This window comes from Borostomias antarcticus (assembly GCF_949987555.1).
Source record: "Borostomias antarcticus genome assembly, chromosome: 3".
Taxonomy (NCBI): domain Eukaryota; kingdom Metazoa; phylum Chordata; class Actinopteri; order Stomiiformes; family Stomiidae; genus Borostomias; species Borostomias antarcticus.
Window position 1 is genome coordinate 31,462,756 of NC_140236.1, and position 14,236 is coordinate 31,476,991.

Below are 14,236 nucleotides of genomic sequence, written 5' to 3' on the forward strand. Positions count from 1 at the left end.
AGAAAAACTATTTGATTGCTGAAAAAGAAAAAGACAAAACACCTTTGCCTTGCCTGATTCTTCAACTTCTACCATCTCGATTTAAACCTGTTGGGTGAGTGTTACATTTTGAATACATTCTAAGCCCAGAGAGAGGTTAGTACGTGAGTGTAAGGGACATTGGGTGGACAGGAGGCAGGCAGCCTCATTCCAACAAATCCTTCACCAGGGAACCCCTCCCAGAGCAGGGAGCGGGGGGCGTCCGAGCTCGGGACCCCTTAGAGGGACACATTAGACCGAAGTAGTCCAGAGAGTGGACTCATGGTTGAAATTCAGCTAGTCTCGAGTGGGATCACAGGTCGATCACTCTCTGAGGTCAGAGAGGATCCCAGACACACTGGTGCGACACTGTTAAAAGCCATCTGTACTCACTAGGGTTTTGAAATAGGGTTTACCAGAGTTATTTTGACCTCACCCCACCTGTAAGTGAACCTCCAGTTAATGAGGGGGGAGAGAGAAAGGTTCAGGTGGCAATAAGTATTCCAGCTGGTTTGAGTCTCACTGAACTAAGAACTAAGAGGATCCAGACCTCTCGCAACGTGAGCGCGACCACAGCAGTGTGCAAAAGCCAGGTGTCTGCCTGAAAAACAGGCTCATTCTTGCTGCGTTGTGCTGCTCCACTTGCAAGGGCAGAGAGGGGAGAGCGGACATCTTACAGTGTCTGTAACTGATGAGGCGTTACACCTAAACTAACCAGATTCAGGAGCCTGGTCCATGAGAGTTTTGAAGAGGAACACCTCAGTAGCTGTGATCTCTTTAATCTCCTCCCTGGTTAATGGACCCTGACTATGTTCATCCCAGTTTACATTGAACATTTGAACAACCTGTTGACTAAATTCAAATTTACATTTTATTTGTCACATACACAGTCATACAAAGTACAATGCACAGTGAAATGCTTAATTTACCCGTTCTGGCTAAGACAAGCAATGATAAAAACAAACAAACAAAACAAACAATAATTAAAAGATGAGTTAAACATGTATGAGTGCAAGCCATGTATGAGTGCAAGTCAGCAAGACTACTGCCGTAGTACTTTGTGACTCAAAGCTCTTGTAAATTTCAGTAGGCCTAGGCTGTCAAAGATAAAGCTGGCTAATGCAATGTTGCTGATCTTGTTACCAGACTGGGACTGTGTGCAGTGAGTGAGCGTAGCTCAATCTTTCATCAGGATTTCCTGTTCCCACAACAGGACCATAGGATGCACAGAATGTTCCACAGCATATTTGTGACCGCCATGGAGGTTTGGTCCTGAGGTAGGCAGTCCTCAAGATGTGCTAGATGGAAAAATACTTTTTTTAATGTCTTCTTTTTCTTTCATATTATGAAAATGTAAGTTGCGAGGAACCCTCTCCATATAACAAACAATAGTTTTAGGATCACCAAATAGTCATATTTTGACATCAAAGTCCATGTGCAAAGTGTGAACAGCTCTGAATCTTTGAAGCCCTTTTTCTCTGCTTTGTGATTTCAGGTACCAACATTGACAGAAGCATTATCTTCTTTAAATATGTGCAGATTTCAATGCATGGTACATCACCTGAGTTTACAATTTGCTCTTTCATAATCTGTAAAAAACTGAAAAATGACCTTGCCCTACATCAGGACCAAACCTCCAGTGGAGTTCACATTTATACACAGTAACTTTCCCCCACCCGGCTCCAGGGAGAGGAGGGCTTTAGATTGACCCCTGTACGTTAGAGCGTACAAACATATGTGCAGAGTGTGAAATTCCCTGTGATAACCGGGACTGTCCCCGGTTTGTTACGCTGAAGTCTCAATACGCAATATACAAGATTTCATGGATGCAAGCCAAGGCAATCTACTAGGCTACGTGTACTTTTCACACACGATAAATAAAGAATTTGAACACCAAGTCTAATATCGTTAACAGGCTACAAACACAACTAGGTCTACATAATCACATTATAATATCTTGAATCCACACAGCACATTTGCCCGACACACACGCACACTCACACCTTATGCAAATACAGCAGGAGTCTAATATCATTAACAATAAGGCCACAAACACAACTACTGTAGGTCTACATAATCACATTATAATATCTTGAATCCACACAGCACATTTGCCCGACACACGGACACTCACACCTTGTGCAAATACAGCAGGCAGATCTATCACAATAGGCCGTTTTACCAGCAGCCATTTTAACGTGTCAAAGCAGGGTAAACACAGGTGTAATAATAAAAAAAAAACATTAACCTTAATTTAGCGAAGTTTAAACCTATTGGGATTAATAATATGAATTACGGCCCTGCTCCATTTAGGATGTAGGTGGGCCAGGGTCCTGGTATTGTGCATCCTGGCTCACTGGAATGGCTGTGACACACTAAATAGAATGGGACCTAAATTAATTTAATCAATTACACTTGTGTTTACCCTTTCATGAAAATGATCTATTCAGTCACAGCAAACATGCTAGAGAAAAAGATTAAGCTTTTTTGAGTGAATCTAAAGTTTTCATGTAATGAACTTATAGGATTTGCTTCCATATTTTTAACCAAGACTACAGATCTGTCCTTACTTCTTTCTTTCTGTGTGAATTCCCTCATGGCTAATTTGCATAAATCATCCACAGATGTTTATAGGGCTGGCCCCACTTTTGCCAGCCAATAATATTACATATTTGTGAATACATGTTTTGAATTATGAATATTGGACATAGTAAGATTTTAAAAAACATTTTAGTGACAATTGCAAGTGAAAAATATTTTTTAATGATTTTTTCAGAGACCCCCCCCCCCCCACACACACACATTTTGCTGTGGAGGCTTTCAGGGGGACTCAAGTGTCAATGGAGGGGCTCAGCTCCCTCGGACCCCCAAGTATTTTGCACACTGCAGCGTGCATCCAGCACACATAACAGAGCTCCCCACTGGGGGCAGTCGCCACCCATGCCCAAGTCCATTCTGCTGTCTCAGTAAAAGTAAAGTCTATTCTACTCAGGAGGCGTCTACTTTCTAAATCCACAGTGTTCAAAGCTTGAGTTGTTTAGTAGCACTTTTGGTGGCTATTCTTAAACTCTGTATAATTATTTGAGCAGATCCACTATGGAGCAGTAACACTATATGGACAGTGGGAGGGATAGAGCAAAATGAACAGTAGATTATCAGACCATCTTATTGCATAACCTGTTTTCAAATTTTTATAAATAAATACATTAATTGTATTATTACTAGGCCTGTCAATGAATTAAAATAGAATTAATTACATGATCTGTAATTACTTAATTAATTAATAAATCAAATTAATAGCAATCAATCACACAAGTCATATGATCTTTTGCTGGGAAGATGATTAACTGGTTACTGTTAATCCATGACTGTATAGTAGATACTGATGAGTTAGTGGAGAACAGACTGGGGACAACTATAGTAATTACTGAGGAACCAATGATTAGTTAATGAGTAGCTACTGATTAACTCAGAAGACAAGTCCTGCAATGCTAAATACCCTTTCACAGGCTGCGGAGGCAAGAAGAGGTGTGTTCAGTTTTGGACTTGGACACATCTGGGAAGGATTTCAGCAAGCCCATGTGATCTGCTGAACAGGCCAAGTATGTATCCAACTGTTTGGAGCTGTCTTGTGCTTGAGATTATGACTGCAGGGGTCTTCATCAGATGAACTGGACTTGGCAGCATCACCTGGGGAGGGTTCTTCCATGTGCTGCTTGATGTAGTCCATTCCTGAAATATAGTGAGGATGAAAACATAAATGGTATGATTAATACAACTTTCTAACATGTCATGACACCAACCTAAAATGTTGTACTAAATTGTTAGTTTTAATTTGAGGTTTATACATTTAGTTTCATGCACTTATTCAAGCATCCATAATTGATTTTTGATTTGCCAGTATTACGAAATTTCAAAATGTACATCTATACACTTATTTTTCACTACCCCCATGTTGTCTTACGCTTTCTGATTGTGGCCTCATTCTTCGTCCAAGTGGTTCGGAATTTTGGAAGGAGAATGGCAGCTGCGATCAAATCAGGGTCTTCTGTTATGCGGCAAAACAATTCTGTATCCCCACCTGTAGAGCATCGACCAGTGGCTTGCAGTATTTCAGTGTCAACTTGACTCAGTCAAGTTTGACGGTCAGCAGGCTGATTGTTGGAAATAGCCACCCCATCTGTACATTTGCTTCTGATTGCAAGATGTTGGTTGCCTGGGTGACTGGGCTCATGGTAGCAGAATACTCTGCGAGGAGTTCTGCTGGATTAAACCTGAAAAACAACACCACCATTTTATAACACTGAATAAGCATTTCATTGGATTCAACAAAAATGCTGAATGAGTTAATCCACAGAAAATGCTGACAACACGGAGCAAAGTGAAATAATGCAATTGAAGTAGGCTACTTTGTTGCTAATACTGTACTACCAACTACTACCAATCGTCCTTCTCTCAAGTAATATGGGTGTGGCACTGTCCCAACGAGTTTGACAACGCTCCACAACAGCTTGAAAATGATGTTATACTTTCCAGGAAGGAACACTATTGGATCCGCTAGCTAGTCTACGGTGCTTGGTTACTGATAGCAGTAAACATATCAGTTTCTCAGACCAAAATGCCTCTGGATGCAATGGTAAATGGACTGCACCTAGCGCTTTTCCACCTTAGCGGCACTCAAAGCGCTTTACAATGGCCTCTCATTCACCCATTCACACACACGGCAGTAGCTGCCATGTAAGGTGATAACCTGCTCATTGGGAGAAATTTGGGGTTAGGTGTCTTGCTCAAGGACACTTCGACATGTGGACAGTCGGAGCTGGGATTCAAACCACTGACCCTTTGATCATTGAACGACCCGATCTACCAACTGAGCTACAGCCGCCCCAGTAGACCCTTTTCACAGCAGCCAGTTTGATATGTCACAGCAGGGTAAACACAGGTGTAATTAATAACATTATGGCCCTATTCCATTAAGGATGTAGTTTGTAGGGATGTCGTGTAAGGCTGTAGGGCTTGTATCTAACTGCATGGCCTCTTATTTACTCCAAATTGCAAAAACATCTCTTATTTCAGGTGTATTCCCACAAACCCTGAAAACTGCAGTCGTCAAGCCACTCTTAAAAAAGAATAATCTAGACACCTCACAAATGAATAATTATAGGCCCATATCAAACCTCCCGCGTTTAAGTAAAATAATTAAAAAAGCTGTTTTTCAACAGCTGAACAACTTCCTGGCACTAAATAATTGATTTGATGTCTTCCAGTCAGGATTTTGACCACACCACAGCACCGAGACTGCTCTTGTTAAAGTCTTCAATGAGATCCATTTAAACACAGACAATGGCAGAATTTCAGTCTTAGTGTTATTGGATCTCAGCGCTGTATTCGACACGGTTGACCACAACATATTACTAGGCCGACTGGAAAACTGGCTGGGAATTTCTGGCACAGTGCTAGACTGGTTTGAATCCTACTTGAAGGACAGGGACTACTTTGTGTCTATAGGCAATTACAAATCCGAGCGGACAAAAATGACATTACATGCTCCCACTAACTCAAATTATGGAAAACATCAAAATATGCTACCACAGCTATGCAGACGACACACTAATTTATATCACCATATCACCAGGGGACTATAATCCCATACAAGCGCTGATTAAGTGCATTGAACAAATCAACGATTGGATGTGCCAGAACTTTCTTCAACTAAACAAAAATAAAACTGAAGTAATTGTCTTTGGAATAAAAGAAGAACGATTAAAAGTCAGCACTCAGCTCCAATCAGTAATGCTAAAAGCCACAAACGAAGCCAGAAATCTTGGTGTAGTCATGGACTCAGACCTTAATTTCAACAGTCACATTAAGACAATTACAAAGTCAGCCTACTATCACCTGAAGAATATATCAAGGATTAAAGGATTTATGTCTCAGCAGGATCTGAAAAAACTTGTCCATGTGTTTATCTTCAGTAGACTCGACTACTGTAACGGTGTGTTTACAGGTCTCTCTAAAAAATCGATCAGACAGCTGCAGCTGATTCAGAACGCTGCTGCTAGAGTCCTCACTAAGACTAAGAAAGTGGATCACATCACTCCAGTTCTGAGGTCCTTACACTGGCTTCCTGTCTGTCAAAGAATTGACTTTAAAATACTGCTGTTGGTTTATAAAGCACTGAATGGTCTAGGACCAAAATATATTTCTGATCTGCTGCTATGTTATGAACCATCCAGATCTCTCAGGTCGTCTGGCACAGGCCTGCTTTCTGTCCCCAGAGTTAAAACAAAACACGGAGAAGCAGCATTTAGTTTTTATGCTCCACATATCTGGGACAAACTTCCAGAAAACTGCAGGTCTGCTGCAACTCTGCAACTAGTTCTTTTAAATCAAGACTGAAGACTTTTCTGGTTGCTGCTGCTTTTTATTAAATCAAATAATTATTTATTCATACACTGCACTGTAACTTTTATTCCTGTATTTTATTTTTCCTGTATTTTTTTTTTAATGTGCTTTTTATTGTTTTATTATTTCATTTCGTTTTATATGACATTTTATGTCTTGATGCTTTGTCTTGATGCTTTTAATGTCTCATGTAAAGCACTTTGAATTGCCTTGTTGCTGAAATGTGCTATACAAATAAACTTGCCTTGCCTTGCCTTGCCTTGCCTAGTTTGGCCAGGGCCCAGATATTGTGCTTGATGGCTCACTAGAATGGCAGTGACATACTAAATAGAAAAGGACCATAATTCATTTTGATCAGTTATACCTCTGTTTACCCTGCTTTTGGATGGTTGATGCTAGAATGGATCGTCCGGAGGGAGGGGGTAGGGAACTACACTACAGGAGCTAGCAGCTACTGGGTCAGACGTGGACACAGGGGTCAGGCTGGTTTACAAAATTGGACCCAGGAGTAGAGCTACTTGGACGGCGCTGAGTGGGGGCGCTCCGCATATTGCAAAACCCCTGCAATACACCTCCTGGCTGCAAAACAATTCCGCTGTGAGCATTTGATGACGTGTAGCGGAGTTCCCACCCCTACTCTCTCTGAACGATTCATTCTAGAATCAACCCTATTGGATAGACCTACAACCAATCAGAGCAATGACACCAGGGTTATCATCATATCAATTGAGTAGAGTGATTGTATCAAACCCGCCCCATATTAGATAAACCTTTTGATTGGCCCGATCAAGGCCAGATTGGGTGGAAATCTGTCTGAACGGTAACGTTGCCAGACTGATTTGTGGAGAGAAAAGAGTGACCTTGACCCCCCTAAATGATCTCATGTTTTTCACCACCTACTGGCCCATTGCATATGGTGGCACAGAGAAGTTGGTATGTGAGTTAGCGAGCCAGTTAGGAGAGGAACAGTTGCAGTAAAATGAGAGGTTATCAGTTCCATACAGCCAGCAGGGATATTCCTCCGGTCTACCATCATATACTGGAGGTATTGCTGCCATTTTCTCTCAGCTTTACGAAGCCTTGTGTACACCTCAGACAGTATTTGCTTATGATTTGTGGATGCTTGTGAAATCCATCCATGGAAAAACAGAAGTCTACTGTAAATCTTTCCTTACAATGCCCAATACCTAGCTGCCTTTAACAACAACTCATTGGAAAGATGCCATGACACACCCAGTAGCAATTCCCAGTTGCACCCTGTTTTGCCCATTTGTCAGACCTGCCACGGACATGATACTTTTTTCAGTTTAATCACCTCACCATAGGCTCCCTATGAAAACAAAACTTCAAAGCTCGGGTCTAGAGCACCTGGAATGGCTCGTCCTTCCTATCAGTCATGCAAAGCTGCCGACATCCAAAAACAAACAAATAGACAAGTTCTGCTTGGTGTACCTCCCAATCGTCCCATTTGCCAGCTAATTACATTAAGGGCCAAGTGCCAACGCCCACAGGCTGGCGTGCCAACCCCTCACCTCAGCACTGGGATCCAGCCGGTAACCTGAGGGACAGGAGGCAACACCTGATGGTAAGAGTGAGAGGTGGGAGGGGAAAGGTCAAAGTTTACGCAACCGCTGTCCATATCTGAGTGGTAGGTTGATCGTTATTATAGAACAGCTATATGGAGGGAGTAGACGTATGTATTCATGCACAAACACACACACACACAAACACAATTGCTCACAAACACACGCGCATGCGCACACACACACACAAACACTCACAAACACACGCATGCGCACACACACACAAACATCCATGTACCGCATATAGAGCTAAAGAATACGAGGTTAAAGGACAAAGAATATTTCTCAAACCTATGCTTGCACACTGATCAGAGAACAATCCATTTCCAGCACCTTCTTTGGTTCTCTGAATTAATGAGCTGTAGACTTGCAGAGTGCAAACAGAAGCCCAGAGGTGCTGCCAGAGACGCTCCTCAAATCTGCCATGAGGTCACACCCGAACAGCACAACAGATGTGTTTATGTTATGTTACCCAGCGCTAGCGGGGGTAGACTCCACATTCCTTAGCCTCCTCAGTGACTGTAGCTAAATAACTAGGAAACAATAGAAACGTACAAAGTCATATTCCTTGATACAAGAAATGCAACCAGAGAAGTTGTCGAAATGTCTATTTTCAGCCTGTGGGAAACATGTTCAAACAGACTAAATTACTCATGGTGAGAGCTGTGAGTCATCATCCATCACTCGCACATCACGATTTCCAGGACAAACCTCTTTTCAACAGAAGACGCTTTGGAGAATTAACATTATTGGCAAAAACACCATGTCTGGCATGATATCAGGGTTAGGCTGGTGTATCTCCCATGACTGGCATGATGCTGGGAGATATCAGGGTTAGGCTGGTGTATCTCCCATGACTGGCATGATGCTGGGGGATGTCAGGGTTAGGCTGGTGTATCTCCCATGACTGGCATGATGCTGGGAGATATCAGGGTTAGGCTGGTGTATCTCCCATGTCTGGCATGATGCTGGGGGATATCAGGGTTAGGCTGGTGTATCTCCCATGACTGGCATGATGCTGGGAGATATCAGGGTTAGGCTGGTGTATCTCCCATGACTGGCATGATGCTGGGAGATATCAGGGTTAGGCTGGTGTATCTCCCATGACTGGCATGATGCTGGGAGATATCAGGGTTAGGCTGGTGTATCTCCCATGACTGGCATGATGCTGGGAGATATCAGGGTTAGGCTGGTGTATCTCCCATGACTGGCATGATGCTGGGGGATGTCAGGGTTAGGCTGGTGTATCTCCCATGACTGGCATGATGCTGGGGGATGTCAGGGTTAGGCTGGTGTATCTCCCATGACTGGCATGATGATGGGGGATTCAGGGTTAGGCTACTGCATCTCTGGAGGTGGATATGCATTGTTACGTCTTACGATGTAAATCTGTCATCCAAATGGTTTTAGTCCCTCACTGCCTCAACTTTCCCAGCGTCGAAGGAGGCTTAGAGAACATCTTACTAATAGGCTAATTACCAGACAAAAAAGAAACACATTAGGCTGAAAAAATGAGAAATCAGCAGTAAACTTTCATATGATGATGACTACAGCACCTGCTTCACTTTCACTCTCTCTGCGACACTGACCATGCGAGATAAAACCTCATCCACACGGCCTGCGGAGTTATCATGCTCTCATGTCTTCAGAATAATGGCATGTACTGTAGGCTGCTGCTCTAGCAACTAAATGGGAGCCGGAGTGATAAGCATGTCACACGGGGCATTGTGAAAACTGAAAACGGAAAAGGTTTCTGTTTTCTGAAGGAAGTAGTTTGCCTTCAAAATACGCCAGGGACCACAGAGCCTTTCCCAGGGCAGGCCTGCCGCCCTACAGCACATCAGACAACTGGAGGAGGAAAAGATCTTCGTCAGAGATATTCACAGTCCGACATTTGGAGAGGGCCATGACTATGCGGAGAGAGGGAGGCTAGATCAGGATAAACGAATTAACAAACAAACAAACAATGAAAAAACCAGCCGGACTCTGTGGTATAATCATAGGTTTTATGAGATCCTAGCATGAGGAGTTTGAAAATTTTCAGCCCAGGCAATTTTTAAATCACCATTTTCCTGCTGTTCAATTATAGTTCTTGAACTTGGACTTTAGCAGGATGCCCCTTCCGCGCAGAAACATTAAGATCTAATGTTTCAGCTTGAAACTGGGATATGATTCAATTTCCCCGAGATTTGGAGGAGAGGATTCAATTGTGACTAAATGGGCATGTTTTTCTGGTGTGTTGGATAATCCTGTTAGGTGTAATTCTAGTATTTAATGGTAGGAGCAGATGCAGGGGGCTTTGGGGGTGTGACAGAAAGCAATGTCTGACAGATTTACCAGCAGGGTATTACAGACGTGGACAGAATTGTTGGTACCCTTCCGTTAAAGAAAGAAAAACCCACAATGGTCACTGAAATAACTTGAAAGTGACAAAAGTAATAATAAAATATAGCTGCAAGCAGCAATATGGGGGCCAAGCAGGACGTGCGACCAGCGCATCAAAGACAACAAGTGAAACATGCCATAGCCGCATTCGAATCCCTACCACAGTTTTGAAAATTGGGCAAGCACTTCCAACTTTGAGAGGTTGGTGGCGCTAGAGAGTTTGAGGTGTCGACATAGACTTGGTGACAGGGGTCATGGGACTGTCCCTGATAAGTGTGCCTCATGTGGTTATGATACATCAAAACGTTACTGAGATATGACCACACTTCCTGTTTGGCGGCTAGGATGCCAAATTCGATTGGCTGTAGCGGGCGAATGCCTTCAACAATCAAAGATCCCTGTAAGAGTTTTGTGGACATTGGGCTAGAGACTGTGTACAGCCAGTTTCATGTAGTTTGGTGAAAATTCCTAGGAGAAGATACATTTTAAGTGTTTTACACAAAATACATAATGGCGCGAAATCCAATTGGTGGAAAATTACATCATAGGATACAATGAACTCGGCATGAGCCAGGGATTCCAAAGGTACCTCATTTTTGAAAATCGGTCACACAGGTCAAAAGTTGTATGCCTAAACGCACTTCCAACTTTGACATGGTGGTGGCCTAGAGGGTTCGAGCTGTCACGATGACACTTGCTGACAGGGGTCATGGGTCTGTCCCCGATGAGTGTGCCAAATGTGGCTTTGATACATTAACAATTTGCTGAGATATGACTCCATATCCTGTTTGGCGGCTTGGATGCCAAATTTGATTGGCTGTAGCGGGCGAATGCTTTCGAGAATCGAAAATCCCTGTACAACTTTTGTGGACATTGGTCTGGAGAATGTGTATACCGAGTTTCGTGCAGATTGGTCGAAATTCCTAGGAGGAGATACATTTTAAGTGTTTTTTCACAAAATCCAAAATGACAGGAAATCCAATATGGCGGAAAATGATGTCATAGGGTGCATTGAACTCGGCTTGAGCCAAGGAATCCAGTGGCACATCATTTTTTGAAAATCGGGCTGACGGGTCAAAAGTTGCGTGCCTAAACGCACCTCCAACTTTGACACGTTGGTGGCGCTAGAGAGGGTGAAGTGTGGACATGAGACTTGGTGAGGAGGGTCAGGGCACTGTCCCGAATGAGTGTACCAATTTTCACAACTTTTGACCATACGGTTCTATAGGCTGCCATAGACTCCCATGGCAGAAGAAATAAATAAGAAAGAAAGAAAGAAAGAAAGAAAGAAAGAAAGAAAGAAAGAAAGAAAGAAAGAAAGAAAAAGAAAAAGAAAGAAGAACACAATGGGTGCTGCAGCAGCTGCGCTGCTTGGCCCCCAATAAAAATTTACTGAAAATGAACTAATGAAAATCAACCATTACTTTTGAATGTGGTTCAACAGAATCATAGAAGAATTGCAGTGATTGAAAAAGGTTGTGCAACAAAATATTAAGTTAAGGGTACCATCATTTTTGTCCAGGCAAGTTTCATTCGTTTTTTTTTTTTAATGATTCTGTTGAACCACAATTCAAAAGCAATGGCTGCTTTTCATTAGTTAGTTAATTTGTCAAAAACTACAGACCGGTTTCCCTTCTATCCTTTCTATCTAAAACACTTGAATGTGCTATCTTCAACCAACTATCTTCATACCTCCACCAGAACAACCTCCTAGACCCCCACCAGTCCGGATTAAAGGCTGACCACTCGACATAGACAGCCCTCCTTGCAGTGACGGAGTCACTCCATGCCGCGAGAGCGAACTATCTCTCTTCTGTCCTGATACTGCTAGACCTGTCAGCAGCATTTGATACCGTAGACTACCAGATCCTCCTCTCCACCCTCAAGGAGAAAAGTGTCGCTGACTCTGCACGCTCTCTGTTTGCCTCCTACCTGACGGGCCGCTCCTACCAGGTGACATGGAGAGGGTTGATGTCGGAACCGTGTAGTCTGACTACGGAGGTTCCATAAGGGTCTGTCCTGGGTCCTCTCCTTTTTCCTTCTTCACTACATCTCTGGGATCTGTTATTTTCTCACATGGCTTCTCCTATCATTGCTATGCTGATGACACCCAACTGGTCCTGTCATTTCCTCCTTCTGATACACAAGTGGAGACAGTCATAGCTGGGTTCTTGGCTGACATCTCGGAGTGGATGACAACACATCACCTCAAGCTCAATCTGGACAAGACTGAGCTGCTGTTCCTCCCGGGGAAGGGCTGCCTGCACCGGGACCTGGCCATCAGCAAAACACAGTGGTGACGCCGACTCAGACTGCGAGGAATCTGAGTGTGACCCTAGATGACCAACTGTCGTTCTCCGCACATATCACATCCGTCACACGCTCCTGCAGATTTGTGCTCTACAACATCAGGAGGATTCGCCCTTTCCTCACTGATAAAACAGCGCAGGTGCTCATCCAGGCCCTGGTCATCTCCCGCCTGGACTACTGAAACTCCCTCCTTGCTAGGGCCACGAGAGCAGCAGCTTTCTGAACTTGTCCAGAAAGCTGCTGCTCGCCTGGTGTTCAACCACAACAAGTTCTCCCACACAACTTCCCTTCTCCATTCCCTACACTGGCTCCCGGTAGCAGCTGGTATCCAGTTTAAAACCCTGGCACTAGCCTACCGGGCAATGACAGGAACAGCTCCCTCCTACCTCCAGGCCATGGTCAAACGCTATACCCCCTCCCGATTGCTACGCTCTGCTACCTCGGGGCAACTGGTTGCCCCTTCACTCCGAAGCCCCTGCGGTCGATCGACACGGTCACGGCTCTTCTCTGTCCTGACCCTGCAGTGGTGGAACAAACTGCCCACTGCAGCAGGACAGCAGAGTCGCAGCCCATCTTTTGTTGCAGGCTCAAAACTCATCTTTTCAAGAAGTACTAAAACGATCAACTTAATGGCTTAAGCACCTATTGCATTTTAGATTGCTTTTCTTGCAATTTGCCTTCAGAACTAGATTATGCTCTTAGTCACTTGTTTTGGAAAGGAGATGCACTTGTGACTTCTGGCAAGTAGTAGTACATTGGCTTTTCCTACATTAAATGGAATTATTGTTAGTCACTTTGAATAAAAGCGTCTGCTAAATGACTGTAATGTAATGTAATGTAATTTTCTGTAATTTTTTTATTTATTATTACTTTTGTCAGTTTCAAGTTATTTCAGTGACCATTGTGTTTTTTTTTTCTTTTCCACATTTGGTTTTGGATATAGGCGTCCGACGTGGTTAAAATCTTAACTTAGACTTTAAACAAACAGATGTAATAACCATTCAAGGCAATGGAGCAATGTTTCTTTCTGTTCGGTGACTGTTGAATCAGGTATTCAATCAAAAGATTAACATAGTTCTCATGACCTGGGGCAGGGAATTCCTTTAAAAAAAATCTCTCCTTTTATGGGAATTCACAAAATCTCTACGACAATACATGAAAGATGAAAATTTCTGCTCTCAGACACTTGGCTAAATGCTTCCCTTTCCATTTGAATTACACAAGACACTTTTAAACAAGTATGCTTGGAAAATATTGTCTGGAGTGTCAGCAGGAGTAAGTCTTGAAACGAGACAGAATTATTGACAGAAACATTGAAGAAGTATACACTTACACACAAGACCATGGCAAAAATAAATTCACATTACTTCTCTCACAAGAACTGGAGAGAGAAAGATGAGTAGGGAGGGAGGAATAAATGAGTGAAGAGAGTGAGAGAGAGGGAGAGAGAGAGGCAGAGAAGTAGAGAGAAGGAGAGAGAGAGAGGGAGAGAGAGAGAGAGAGAGGGGGGAGAGAATGAGAGAGAGGGAGAAAGA